Source organism: Thermobia domestica, chromosome 5, assembly GCF_964235325.1.
Source record: "Thermobia domestica chromosome 5, izTheDome1.hap1.1, whole genome shotgun sequence".
Taxonomy (NCBI): domain Eukaryota; kingdom Metazoa; phylum Arthropoda; class Insecta; order Zygentoma; family Lepismatidae; genus Thermobia; species Thermobia domestica.
The window spans coordinates 48,218,461-48,234,535 of NC_137458.1; the positions used below are offsets into that span (position 1 = coordinate 48,218,461).

General features: G+C 35.1%; 1 protein-coding gene across 4 annotated transcripts in view; it reads left to right on the forward strand.

Annotated features, from left to right (window-relative positions):
• klar (klarsicht) overlaps nucleotides 1-16,075 on the forward strand; it is an 828,351-nt gene that overhangs the window by 732,606 nt on the left and 79,670 nt on the right. The window lies entirely within an intron of this gene.

Consider the following 16,075-nt stretch of genomic DNA (forward strand, 5'->3'; position numbering starts at 1 on the left):
CGCACGAGAGATTGCAGAATTATATTTTTGGTATGTATTTTCTTCAATTTGCAGATCAAATTACTTATCATTATTGTAATATAAGGTCATTTTCTAACATTTAGACTTCAACTTTTCTAATAATGTGTTATCTCTATCGTTTTTCATTAGAAGATGCAGTGGTTTGGGTGTTTGGTTGATTTGGCATTATTTTTGACGTGCTTGTTAGCAATAGTCCCATACTGGATGTGAACTACAGCTCAAAATGGAATCCAAACCACTTAAACTTCGAGAATCGAACCCGGTTCTCTCGCGCCAAAGGCAAGTGTGCTAACCACATAACCACAAGGGAACTCATATTTTGGTGGTGGTATGGTAGATTTGGATTTAGCATCCTTTTCAGCAGCGAATCTATATCAGACGTGAACTTACAGCTTAACATGGGATCGCAATCACGTGACCTCCCGCCGGGAATCGAGACTTCCATTGTGGTTTACAGATAGTGGGAGATGAGAATCGTTGTAAAATGGTTTATGGATTGATGGTAACGGCTATTCATGTATTTTAAGAATGCCTGTTTTTCGTTAAAGGATAAAGGAATACAATATCTGGGAAGAATTCGAATTTGCAAGAAGACTGTGAAGTTGGTGAAGATGTGTCGTGCTTAAATAAGTACACGTACATGTGAATAGGAAGAAATTTGTCTGATTGTTTCGAAATTCTTAACACAGAGAGACTCCCTATCGAGACGCAAAGATATGAACAGGGGACTAGCATTGTAAACGTTTTCAATTAGTTAACTTACATGCTGACGATGTTAATGTGCTACGAGATAACACGAAAGTCAGTGCAAGACATCATAAATATCTGTTTCACAATGTGTACAGAGACCGGGCCGGAAGTCAGTGTAGACGAAATAAAATTCATAACATAAATCCCACAGAAATGACGGGTTTTTATTTCTGCGATGATGGATCTTACTAAACCGTATATGTTGAGCCATTGTATTTTTAACCTTATTATTTTTATAATTCCCAACCATGCAGATTATCAGGATAGGGCCTACCAAGTGTGCTGCGAGGTTCCTTGTGGCTAAGCGATTAGCGTACGCACCTTTGACTTGGGAAACTGGTTCGATTCCCTGCGGGAGCTCATCTGGTTTGGATCTCACATTAAGTTGTAGATCCGCGTCTTATAGGCTATAGCATCACTGCTAATAGACAAAACCCAAAATCAAATCAAATCCTATAAGCGTTCTCATCTAATCTTGTTTCACCTCAAAACTTATAAACCTAGAGCCTAACAAGTATGCTACTAGAAAACATTCCTGTAAGCCCCAATGTTACTCCATCTGAAAACTTAGCGTAGGAGGGCCACGGTGGTTCAATGATAGAGCGTTCACTCGTGCGTGGAGTCATTGGTTCGCTCCCAGCTTAAGGCACGTGGACTTTCTGTTGAATAAATGCCGTGTGCGTGGGTTTTCTCGGGTTTTTCCCGTTTCCTCCCACTGTTGCATTCATTTCACATCATCACCGTCTCCTGTAGCATAATCATGGAACGTAAAACTAAAAGATTTAATATACATTTTTTTTTTTTTTATTAGCGTAGGACGTACCAAGTGTGCTAATAGGAAAAGAATTGCTGTGAGAGTTCGCCCCCGGTTAGTTCACCTTAAAACTTCTCTTGACCTTTAAAAATATTTTTTCTTAACCATTTGTTTAAGCTTGTATTCGTTGTATTATACTTGTTTATGTACCGTAGCGTGCTCCAATTCTCTACTGCAAAAATAATTGATTATATCCAGAGTTATCGAAATGCATGCAGCTTGTAATCTCTCTTTAAAGAAAGAAAGAAATACTAAAGTTACGTTCTTCAAACGTTTTCTAATCTATGCTTATAAAGAAACAAAGTTGCAAATGTGAAAGAAAGAAAGAAAGAAAGAAAAAGCGAAGATATACGACTTCGTTCTCGTAAGAGAGGAGACCTACAACATAACAGGAATGCAAATTAATTAGAAAAGACTTGCAGCTGTGCAAAACCCGTTAGTGGAGGTCGCTTGGAAGATGTTTCGTTTCTTTCTTTCTTTCTTCAAGAGGAGCAAACTTTGCATTGGATAACAGATCCAATGAAATGATCTGTGAATATCACAAAATTTACTTAAACAATTGGGAGATATCTAGGCATTTACGAAATACACATTCAAGTATTTTCCACATATATAAATAGTTGTGAACTATGTCACATACTTTGATGGTTATTCGGAATAAGCAATAGTCCAGAGACATTGTAGGAAAAAATGTCAGTTGTTAACTTAGAGCTGAATTATTGGATCAAAAGATCCAGTATATTTCAATCAAAAATTTTCTTGTAAGCCTTATATCTGGAGAAATACGTATAGTGTAGCCAAACCCAAACTATCTCTTTAACTTAGTATGATGTGCTTATTCCGTAGAAAATACGAAAGCTCGATTTAGGGGCCGTTCAAAAATTTTGTGGGCCCTTATCCAAAAATAATTATTGTCCCTCAAAAATTTTCTTGTACGAATTGTGTCTCGAAAACTACAATTTAGTGTAGCCAAGTCCAAGCTATCACTTAACTCAGTATGATGTGCTTATTCCGTAGAAAATACGAAAACTCGATTTGGAGCCGTTCAAAAGTTTTGCGGCCCTAATCCAAAATCCAGTATATTTCAATTAAAAAATATTCTTGTAGGCCTTATATCTGGAGAACTACATACAGTGTAGCCAAACCCAAACTATCACCTAACTCAGTGTGATGTGCTTATTCGGTAGAAAATACAGACTCTATTTAGGGGCCGTTCAAAAATGTTATGGTCCCTGATCCAAGATCCAGTATATTTCAATTAAAGATTGTCTTGTACACCGTATATCTGGAGAACTACATATATTGTAGTCAAACTCAAACTATCAGTAAGATGTGCTTATTCCGTAGAAAATACGAAAACTGGATTTAGCAGCCAATCAAAACTATTGTGGCCCCTGATTCAAAAACTAATTATTGGCCAAGATCACAACCTTTTGATGCATTTTTTGAGATCATTCCTAAAAGTCTTGTTTTTGTTGACAGCAAAAGAAATAGCAAAACATCTAAAGAAACTGCCACTTACCTAATTACTACGCTGTGATACCTGCAGAACATCTATGATTTGTCATGGAGTGGACGCATATAAGTCATGAACTAATTGCTCATTCACAATTTGGTCTCTTTGCAAATCAGAGACATCTCTCATTTTCTATTACTACCATTTGCCGTTTCAGCATACCACTAACAACGACCAGGCTTTTCACGCGTATCCTCAGAGTTGGTTGGTTGTATTGAAGATGAGCGTCACTGAGGCTATATGAGACGTGGACCTACAGTTTAACGTGGGATTTGAAACTGAGGAGCTCCCACGGGAAATTGAACCCACGTTTTTTTTGTGTGTGTGTGTGTGTGTCGACGACAAGTACGCCGCCAAACAGATAGCTATAAGGAAGCTCCTCCCGCTGTTATCACCTTACACGTCTTACATGTTGCAAACTATAGTTGTTCCCATTATATTTATAATCATCTATACATTTTCAACATTTTATCAAATAATGACTTTTTTTTTAAATTTTTGTTAAAAAAATAAAAAAAATCCCGAAACAAAATTATTCAAAAGATTTTCTGTGTTGAAGTATGATGAATATACCTGCCTTTTGATATCTATCTATCTATATACATAAATATGAAAGTGACTTATGAAGCACCCGACCATCTCGGATCAAATTTTGAACATAGATGAAGTTCGGGCCTGGGAATGTTTTCATCATTTCACTTAGACGGTACAGCTTAGGGGGGAAAAGAAGGGAAATATTTTTTAAAAAATGATCGAAAATAACCGATATTAGTATCGAATCCATAGTTTTCGGGGTCGTTGAGATGAACAATGACACTTCCGATGCCGCTTAAATAAAAATTCAACTCCGCAATTTGTGGGAAGGGGAAGATATTTATAAAAATGATCGAAAATGACCGATATCAGAGAGCGCTTCAGAGATAGTAAAAAGTTACTAACTAACGATACATATTATTATTATTATTATTATTATTATTATTATTATTATTATTATTATTATTATTATTATTATTATTATTTTAACCCTGCGAAGCGGGTAATTGACTCTAAACCCTGTTCGGCGTTAGCTCTAAACTACGATAAACAAAGCCACGTGAAGCTAAATCTCGCTGATTTGCTGTTGGCCTACTGACGCTTGTACTTCTCCGCAAAATAGTTCATATGATTTGATTATTACTTTCACTATGAAGATCCATGTAAAACTACTACATTATTATAAATGATAAAAATATAATACGGATTATCTAATAATACTGTAATCGAGTGTGGTTAATAAAACAATACAAATAAACACTAAGCATGTGCAGTAATTATGGCACCAATTCAACTATGAAGGCGTATTCTGCTTTTAAGTCTGAAAATGGCTGACATGAATCCCGGTTCCGCGAGTGTTGTAGTGAAACATCAACAAGGTAAACTGTTATTCACTAAGCAACAATTGTTTACCAGCGAAATTCAAATATATTTTTTCTTTCTTTTCTGCTGCTGCTGTGAGTATCTGGACAACACGAAACACTATTGTCAAAATGCACATGTATAATTTGCTCCTCCCCATGGGGAGTAGGAGTGATAAATCACTAGCCAATCGTATTTGTGATAAGCGGAAGGATACAAATATTTTGTTTATCGGAGTTTAGAGATTGCGCTGAACAGGGAATGGGTTTGTATAAGATTGTCTTTTGTTTTCTTGTTATCAATTAAAAACAGTTCGCCTCCATGTTAAAAATGAACCCTTTTCTGTTGCAATATTGTCGGTATAATTGCCATGGGACAAGACAAAAACAAAATTTTCATGATAAGATGCGAAACGAGACAGTCTCTCACAGTATTGTCGGCTCTTCATTAATTCTAAATAAATAAATAAAAACTTCTTAAATACATGCATCGTATATTACGTGACTTGCTTGTGAATTTCGTTTCTATTGTGGTACTCATTTAAGCAGGGGTCCCTACAGACCATGACAAAGTCGTGCGTCATGTCAAATATACGGGGAAGGTTGACGGAAAAATGGTAAACATTTTATTCCGTTAGTAATCGTTCGAATCCCATATTAGACAGTAGTTCCTCTCTTACATAGCCTCCGATGTTGAAAAGACGTGTAATTCAATCAAATCGATCTTGTACTTACGAGGGAACCTATCCAAGTGCAACTCGGACTTCGAGTCGAGACTATGGTCGTTGGATACCTTGTAGCAAAAGAACATAACACGAAAAGTGATACATCCTCGATCGCAACCGTTGCGGAGATATAAGCGTGAAAAGTTAGAAATTGAGCTCCATACTATACATTACAAAGTCAGCTTCCGGGTCAGATTTTTCGGAAACGGTCAGGTAAGGAAACTCAGCGAATACATATCAAATTAGTGTTTGGAGCCCACCACCTTTTGAATGAAAAAATGTTGCCCTCGGGGCACTCGCAGGATCCCAGGCGGGGTCCAACTCAAAATTGGCAAATGGAACCGGGGGTCAAGTAGCATATTGTATGAAAGCTATTGTTAAATAAAAGAAGATAGAACATATCTCAACTCTCTATGATGACCCTGTGCAAACGGGCAACTGGTCAAAATGTCAATACAACCTACATCAGAAAATATATGGCCACTCTTCTAAATCCGTTAAGTTGTGACAATAACAAAACAGAAAAACACGTTTAAAAGTGCAAGGTATTGAAGTTAAACAAATTGTTGCAGAGTCTCTCACAGATTAACGGATTTAGAAGAGTGGCCATATATTTTCTGATGTAGGTTGTATTGACATTTTGACCAGTTGCCCGTTTGCACAGGGTCATCATAGAGAGTTAAGATTTGTTCTATCTTCTTTTATTTAACAATAGCTTTCATACAATATGCTACTTGACCCCCGGTTCCATTTGCTAATTTTGAGTTGGACCCCGCCTGGGACCCTGCGAGTGCCCCGAGGGCAACATTTTTTCATTCAAAAGGTGGTGGGCTCCAAACACTAATTTGATATGTATTCGTTGAGTTTCCTTACCTGACCGTTTCCGAAAAATCTGACCCGGAAGCTGACTTTGTAAGGTAAAGTATGGAGCTCAATTTCTAACTTTTCACGCTTATATCTCTGCAACGGTTGCGATCGAGGATGTATCACTTTTCGTGTTATGTTCTTTTGGGACAAGGTATCCAACGACCATAGTCTCGACTCGAAGTCAGAGTTGCACTTGGATAGGTTCCCTCGTTAGAAAAAAAGATTAATTGGAGAGGAATTTCAATAAATAGGCCTACCAGTTTTTTTCGTAACTATGTTGGAATGTTATATTATGCTGAGGTCCATTTGTGTTCACAATTAATTTCAAACGCATAAAAGTACTTATACTTTAACTTTAGGCGTGTCTCTTCTTCTTAAAGATTATAAGGTAACTTAAAATTAGGGACTCAAGTGGAAAAGAAAAGTGCCGCATATTATGACCAGGAAGTTGCTGAAGGTTCCTTGCTAACGATTGAAATTACCAGGTAAAGATAAGCTATTCAACTTGCATCGTCATATTGTTCTTTAACGCTTTATAAGAAGTTTGGTTCACCAATCAAAATTCTTTTATATATTTATCTGTCCCTGTGTCCGTCCGCCCGGGAGGTAAAAAGTTTCAAGAACTATTTAATGAATCAAAATTAGGAATTCGAAGTTCGATGAAGGAAGTGATAGAAATAAGTCATTTCCAGTTTTAACATTGGTCACTATAGTACAAAAACGATAACAGATAGCTAAAAGTTGTTTTTCTCCAATGAATTAAACATTCCAAGAATATATCCCATCTCCACCCTAATACTTGTACTAAAACCGGAAGTGGTAGAAATCTATTATCACAATCTTGTTTCACTTTTGAGAAAAATATCACGCCATACAAACCAAACTGTTTCACGTGCTGTACACGTGACACTGCTACTTATTAAAGTCAGCGATCACACAAAAGTGTGTGTATTTTAATTTTATTATTTTTAATCCGGAATTATTTTAACGTTGTTTTTCGTATGGAGTGTTTTTCCTCGTGTTTTCTTAACCTAGTGAAGAATATGTATATAGAATATGTTGAGTCACCATCTCACTTTCCGTCTTTCTATTTTTAACTTGCGATTTGTAAATTAGGGAAACACTTCCGAGTCTGCGCGGAGTCGTCTCTATTAATATATGTACGGACCTCTGTTTCGAATTTCTTTCTTTTTGTGCTAGTTTCTCTTCTTCCCTCTTTCTATATCTTTTCCTTTAGTTTCCGTTTTTATCCGTCTGCAACGAAGCTAAACGGAGAATACTATTTTACCTATATCAATATGAATGTAAATTAAAAATCTGTATATTCCTACGTAGAACCTAACTATTTTGATAGAATTTGGCGAATGAGGTATTGTATTGATAGATTCATTACGAACTGAGGAGAAATGAGGAGCCTAGTATCAAAATTCGCCACATCCATTTCACTTAGTTTCGAGTAATCTCGCAAAACGTGCAGTGAAGCTCCATATATACGCGTACAAAGTCAATATTTGAACTAGTTTTTTTTTTAGTATGATATATATTAAGAGGCTTCATCCCGGCGAAATTAATATACCGCTAATTTTACAGTAATTAAGTGATATCTCCCAATAGATAAAAGATAATCGAAATGTGGAACAAGAGCGCTCTAGACAATATCATTTTACATGAGATACCGTTATCACGACTCACTTATCTGCTTTCGATTTCGAGCCATTTTGAAAATCGGCATTTATTTTCGCGTTTCTAAACGGCTGAAAACAGAAAGCCACTAGGTGACTTGTGATAACGGTATCTCATGTAAAATGATATTGTCTAGGGTGCTCTTGTTCCACATTTCGATTATCCTTTATCTATTGGGAGATATCATTTAATTACTGTAAAATTGGCGGTATTTTAATTTCGCCGGGATGAGACCTCTTAAGAATTTAAATAAAATTCTGTTTCCATGGAATTTCTTTAGATCAAACATATAACAAGCGATATATAAGTCAATTTTGGTAAAAATGGATTTGGTGGCTTTTGATACTAGGAGTCTCAAATATTGGGTATACGTCAAATTCTCACAAGGCGAATACCAATTACCATATTAATATGGTTCTTGTCAATTCTGCTCCCATTTTTTAAATTTTTTCAAAATTTTTATATTGAGTAGTGTCCATGGATGTCCAATTTGCATGGAATTTAAAGGAAAAATCTGTATAAAGGCCTTAAAATGCAATAAATAAATTTAAAAAATAAATTAGTTGTCGATTGTCAAATAAAAGTGTCGAGCAGAAAGCTCCAAGAATATACATTCAATGGCGGTTCTTTATATAATAATAAATACACGTTCGTTTTTAAAAGATGGAATTTTATTTGAATATACTTGAAAAAAATATGAATATACTTGAAAAAATATTGCTCCATCTATACATACTTTCCGTGTGAAAAAAAGAACTGTATATAGACAGTAGAGATCTCATATACAGATGGACGTATATAACATATAGCAAACGTATATAACATAGTATACGTTTGCAATATAGGGAAGACCGTTAGATGTTAGACATCCTACAGTGGCATGATGCTAACATCTAATCGGGAAAAAGGCATTACGTACGTAGGCTATGGATAACGGATACACCGTACAGATTTCCGTAGTAAACATATTAATTCCCGCTCTCCGGTAACGCAGTTTTCTCAGTGTAGTCTAAAGGACATAACCGTGGTGTGTAAAACTTTAAAAAATCATTTCAATAATATTTAATATTTTCAGTCTATAGTATAGATTTGTGACCGGCCCCTAATTCCATACAACTGGGCAATATGTGATCAGCACATTTTCAAAATTTTGCGCGATTACCAAAATACATATATACAATTTTCACAAAAATATATCCACATAAACTTTATGTAATGTTTATAGATTATTCCAGCATTTAAAAAAATGCTCGAGAGCTAGATTTAATAAAAAAAAAGTTCGAACTTGTCTCCGAATGTTAGAAGATATTGTACTAAAATATTGACTTAACCCTTAAAATGATAATTCTTTTTTTGTAACATAAAATGATATGAGTCCATTGGACTCAACTTGTTTTTTTCTGACCATTTTGAATTTAAGCCATATTTTTTTACGTAATAAACTTTCCACATGCATCAGGGCTGCTTGTTTATTCTTCGATGATAGTAAAAAAAAAGGGGGGGGGAGGTCATATCTTGACGGTGGCATCTATAGTGCTTATAGTAAACTACTGTAATTGCTTTATTTTCCGAGATGTGGCCAGTGGACTCACCTTATCATTTTAAAAGTTTTAGAACAGTGTTAGATGGTTTGTTTCTTTAATTTTCGTTTGCGAGACATACTCTTGTATAGAATTAGCGAAGTAAAAAAGAAAAGAAAGAAAGAAAGTTAGAACTGTTTAGTGAGCTACACGACTTCTGTGCTTTTATGTTCATTTTAAAGTGTATTGTTTTCATCTGGGCACGGCTAGTCTAAACTTTTTTTTTTTTTTTTTTTTTTAATAATTTTCAACTGTTGTTCTGGCACAATGATCTTCAGTTTTGCGAGTAAACGGTTTGTTGACACTTCAGCGATGCAGGAGAGCACCGTTACAGACGTTAGAGAAACTTAAAAAAAAAAAAAAAAGGCTTGGATCTGGCTTCATGTGTTCATGTAGAGAGGAGATTGTAAAGCCCTCTGTGCAGACAGCGCTGAGGAAAGACAACGGAGAAAAGATGCTTGTAAATGATCTTGCATACAACAGCTGGAAGCAGGTCATTTGAAGGTAGTAGCTGACCCAGATCTAGACTTTTCACCTCGATGCTTTGCGAGAGAGATTGTGCTCACTCATTGCAAGTTGTGTTGCCTTATAACGTATGACTAGATCAACCATTTTTAAAAGTAATAATCTGAACCTTTATATCATTACTAATTTTATTTTACGTCCTCATCAACGGAACCATTTCCAGTAAATCTTCAAGAAATGGAATGTCGTAAATTGAGAATACAATCTGTTGTAAATGTCGCTGATACATTAGCAAGTAAAATGCATTAGAAAGCCGAAACTCGTGACGTCAAAGGTGCATGAGAACATGCTTTGAACTTGACTCCTGCCTACGTACTAAGTACTTCCACAATCCTAGTGTTACATCATACCGTGTAAAAGTGCTGGTTATCCTGTGTGTGTTGTGAAGGTGAAGGGTGTTTGTTTTATGGTTTTTCAGTTAGTGGCAAAGTGCGACTCGTTTTATTGAAGAAGTTATATCTGTATAGTGAGCATAATTATGCTAAAATGTCGTATAAACGAAGTGTAGTGTAGTCATATTTGTAAACTAAATCAAACAGCTGTTTGGCGTTAACAAATAAAGAAGTCAAGTTTTCGAGGTAAGTTGTTGATCTCGCTTATTTTTATATATAAACAGTTATTATTTTATGATTGCTTTACCATTAATTTAGTTGAAAACTAGAGCCATATAACAAACACCGTACCTTTTTAATACTTACATGCTCATCACAGTTTGTATCCATTTCGAATTCACAAGGATAACTGCAAATAGGTTGGAAACATTGATGTTATCCTTGATGGCATGATAGAGCCAAAATTAGAATGAATTAGGAATGCAAATTGGTCTACTGTCAATGCTGTAAGACGTTTAGATTTTTATGCTTTGATTTGCGACGCGTATGTTCATATAATTCTTTATAATCTTACAAATTTCAGTATATAAAGTTTATTTTCCCGTTTTATGTTTTATTATGGATGTTATTAAAAGTTCGAGAGTAGAACAATGCTTTGTATATTTTTAAAAGAAGTGTGAAAACACTAACTATCTAGAGATTTTTACTGAATAGTTTCGCCCACTTATGATGTGGCCTTGTTCTTCAAATTAAGTTACACATGGAAGATCGAATCATTTTATAAATGTGTTTTACACTCTTGGTATGAATATTCAAAATTGGAATTTAACACCTCTGTTAAAGTGGTTATTTATGTAGACTTTTTTGTTCTACTTCGATTTCTTTACGAAAGAACTTACAATTTAACAATTCTTCTGTATACACAAACAGTGTGAGAATCTGTAGATGTAAACATTAGGGCTAGGGAAAACTGGTTTTTATATATGAAAAATAGAAGCCGGTTTGTAGAAAAACCGACATTTTGGTTTTCTCAAAAAAAGTTGTTTTTCATTTAAACTGGTTTTCTTAAAGAAAAATAAAACGTGTTTTTCACATAAATTGGTTTCGGTTTTCCCCCCAAAACCGTTTTCTCCAATAGTTTGTTTTTTTCACTAAAAACAAAACTAAGTACATTGTTGTAGATAATATAAGGACGCAATAAATCAACTTTAATACTATAGTGGGGAACGAGACAAAATTTGAAATGAAAATTTCTTGATTTGGTGGAGAAGATTATTTTTGGTGGACATAAATTTCGAGTTTGGAATTCCGAAAGTCATGTACTAACTGGAATGTTTCAGCAGCCTCCCACCAAATTGCAGGATTTGATGAAGCACCAGAAATTCGAGCCCTAGTTATAATATATATATATATATATATATATATATATATATATATATATATATATATATATATATATATATATATATATATATATATATATATATATATATATATATATATATATATATATAAGGAAACAGCTGTTCCCATTTTAAAAGTACTGTGTTGACTTGTAAACATTAATGTTCTTCACGTTGAGCACACACACATGTTTGAGAGTGTGGCGAAAGGTCAGGGAAATTTCTTGTACTCGTTCCCACCATTTCTAAGAATAAACGAAAATTAAACGGCGCAGAAACTAGGAATACTTCTTCTGTAATACAGGATTTCGCAGACCACAAGGAAAATGTGTCATGTATCTTGTCAAAAATTATGGTTTAATGCAGTATTTCCCAATCTGTCGTCCGTGGATCGAGGGTGGCAGAGAGATATTGAAACGAGGTCCGTGGGACATTGTATTTTCATCAAACTTCGTCTTACCATGTTGGCAGTCATGTATTTTCCAAATTTGTTCTTTAAATAGAAAGTGGGTAAAAATTCCCTTTGTAGACTTGGAATATGAAGTTACTTCTGACGAGCAACTTACCGAACTGTCTCGTGATTCGCATTCAAAATGCTCTTTCCTTCATCACCGTTACTTTAATTTTGGATCCAATATATATGGCTGTTTATCCCTAAATTTCCAAAAGGATATTAGAACATTTGTTGCCATTTGCCAGTAGAAATCTGTTAGATTTTCTGATCTCACACATATGAAAAACAAATATATAAACAGACTTAACGTGAAGCCAGATCTACGTCTAAGAAACAGCATCTGCCTTCATAACTAGCATGATTATTAGGCCTTGAAACATATTAATCTGTTTATAACCGCATTGTATTATCATACATGACAGACCTAGTGTTTTTAAGTACCACTTTATTTTTATATATAACATATATGCAAAAAAAAAAAAAAAATCATTTTTGATTTCGTGGAGGGCTGCAGAGGGGCGTCATTTCTCTTGAGGAGGCAAGAGCACCACCGACATAAGACTTCCACGTTTTGTACTAATATATTAGTAGACAATCGATTAAAATATATGTATTCCTCAGACTCTTGGGGGGCAATTGCTTCCTCCTGCTCCCCCTAAATGACGCCCTTGCGGAGAATTAAGAGTCGCCGCAAGGGCTTTGCAACTAATGTGCTGTGGAAAATCAGCGCCTGAGGCGAGATATACGACGGCTACCCCGTACAGGTCGACGTATGAGTGAGGTCGACAGACCGGCTTCGAAGCGCCGCTATGGTGGTGCGAATCACAAGAAAATTTTCAAAAATAAACTCTGCTTTTCCTTGATTTTGAGCATTTTTAAATTTTTTTTCCCCTTTCATTTTATGCATGTGCATAAGTATCAATCTGACCCTGGGCAAATTAAATATTAGATTGAAAAATACTGCTCGCTCCCTTCCCCTCCCCACGGCACGTCAGTGTTCGCAACATCAGCAAGACTCCCAAAATTTTGAAAAATATATAAACACTAAAAGATACAATAAAGAGTAAATATATTTTACACTATTTATATTAATGGTAGATAATTATTCAACAAAGAGCATCAACCACTACTTTAAAAGTAATTTCCTACTGTCATTAATCAATCAAATGTGTATATATATATCCATAATTGAGGGAGAGGACCTACCCAAAATTAAAATCCTAAAGCCGCCCCTGGCGAGAAAGCATTTGCCCCCCCCCTCTTTTTTTTTTTTTTAATTATCAAAGTCAAAGTAATAAACTAGCTTTCCTGAATTCATTCTAATACTGATTCTACTCCCAAGAAATTCATATGGACTGACCTATACCTATAATTGCCTGACAAAATCGGTGCTTAATAATACACAGTTTCCTTGTCTATATTCAGAGTAAGGGAATATTTTCTACACGTCAATTAAGAGAGAGCTCCCTCATAGGTATATGGTTAGTGTTCTGGGGTCCGTGGGCGCCATTTTTAGAACACCCTATATATATGCTATTAGGGTGTTCTATAAGTAGAATTATTTTCTGCTTTTAAGAACTTTATTATTATTATTCTCCTTTTTAGCACATTTATTTTCTACTTTTTAGCGCTATCGTTGAAATCGGTTAATACTGCTTTTTAAGTTATTATTTTACTTATATATTCATTTATTTTTCGTATTCTTATTCTGTTTGGGGCCGCGGTGGCTCAGTTCACCACCGGTGCCTAGAGTCCCTGATTCGATACCAGCTCGCTCCAAGTGAACTTTATGGTGAGCATACACCGTGTGCGTGGGTTTCCTCGGGGTTCTCCCGTTTCCTCCCACTTCCTTCATTCCACAATTTTATTCATTTCTCATTGCCACCGTCTCCTTTAGCCGAGCCGGCATAACCGTGGGACCTAAAACTGAAAATTTTCATTTCATTTTTAAAATAAACTAGTTAATAATTGCGTATTTTTTGAACCTGTTGTTGTAGAACCAAAGTCTGAAGATGCAATTTGAAGCACCATATTTATGCAGTTCTGAAATTTATGTATATTAGAAATCGAAACAAAATCATAGTTAATAAAATGATGTTTTGTATCATAAATTTATTTACAAATATTTAGGAAAAGATGAAAAGATATATAGAATATCGTAGAGAACCTGGACGTTTCGTTGAAATTTTATTTCATTATCAACGAATGTTGCTGATGTTGCGAACACCGTGAAAATATATAGCAAATGGTCTTTCTAATAAGTCATCTGAAAACAGTAATTTATTCTGTTTAATGGATGTTGTCCAGGCCGAAGTATCTGTTTGTAACAGTGACCGACTGTTACGTGTTATGGAGTTTTAAAAATCAATACGTGCGGGTGTGCAAGCCACAAGATCTGATATGTACTTACCCAAAAAAAAAAAAAAAAAAAAAAAAAAAAGTAATCTTTCCGGAAATACATATTTGTGGTTGAATACTTGAATACTTGTTCGCTTGTTGTGTTTGCTTTCCTTTTTGGTGGTTGGTTATCAGGTTGTCCGGTGTGTCGTTTTATCACGGAAACTGTGAAGTGACTTTCGCCTCTCAAAACTGAGCGAACGAAAAGCTTAAAAGAAAAATTTAGTGGTGAGGTCTTATTCCAGAAATATTTCTCAAATAATAACGAAATTCTTTTCATGAGGGTTGATGGATATTGTGCTTGCGCTTTAAATCAGTAATTAACATTTGTTTTTTTCTTTATACTACGTGTAAGAATCGCTGTGACTTCTCGCTATAATTTGAACCGGATGAAATATATAAAGACGGCATTAAAATGTAAATCCGTTCAATTTTGAAAAAAAAAATGAAATCTTTGAGTTTAACGTCGCACGTTTATGTCCTTAGGCTAAGGGAGACGATGATTAAGGCAAGTAAATGATGATAAAAGTATTGGTGGAAAGGGAAAGTGGGAGGAAATTGAAGTATCTCGAGAAAACCTACGGACACGATGTTTTCTACCACAAACTTACTCGGGCGGGGATTGAACCAGGAACCCTACACACCAGAAGTAAGCTCTCTACCACTGATCCACCTCCCCCCCACCGAATTCAATTTTGGAAAATGTAAGTGTTTAAAAGAAGAAATGAGATGCCTAAGTTTCAGACAACCGGACGAAAAAAGTCGCCTGCGTATGTGCTCGGAATGTATGTACTTGAGATAAGGAAGATTTTGGGAAAGAAACATGTTGGTAATTCAAGAAGTGTGTGGGGTAATAATATAAAGATGAAAGGTGTCCGTCCACTTGTTTGGAATTAGCCTTGAAAGTAAAAAAAAAAAAAAAAAAAAAAAAAAAAAAAAAAAACGAGGAATTTAATTAGAGTGCATGGTGTTTTTATAGAAGCAAATTTATTATTGAAATGCAGATTTTTCTCAACAGGCCTTCTGATATTTTACTTTATTTGTTTTGACCAATTATCTACAGTATTTATATTGCAGTCTGTATATATGTATTGTGTTTTCTGTATATATTTTTTTTCCGATATATGAACATGGTGATATTTTGATTGTTAAAAAATATAGTAGATCTGCTGCAGATCGTAGTGAGGTTACTAACAGTAATCTTGGGTAGATTAACTTAGCTCAAAATCGGACTCAATCCATAAAGAACTTTTTTGATTATGTAGTAATAAATCTTCCAGATTGTTAGGCTAGCTTTAGACGGAAGCATTTATCGTAGCATTTCTCGTAGCAAATAGTGTATCATCGATATCCTACCGTGTAAAGTAGTAAATGCTATAGCATTTCCCATGCCATGGCATATCCTATGGCATTTCTTGTCGATAGAACCTGCTCTGTTTCGTTGCATTTCTGGTCCGATTGCAGCTCCGTGGTGTGTTAAAAGGAAGCGAAAGATTTTGTGCCAAATATCCATGCTCTTTGTTTTGTATGGGAAATTGAATTGTAGTAAAGAAAAATGAGTTGGGTCAGGGATGCTCTTTGCCCACATACTTTTTTTCTGGTTTTCTTTTTCTT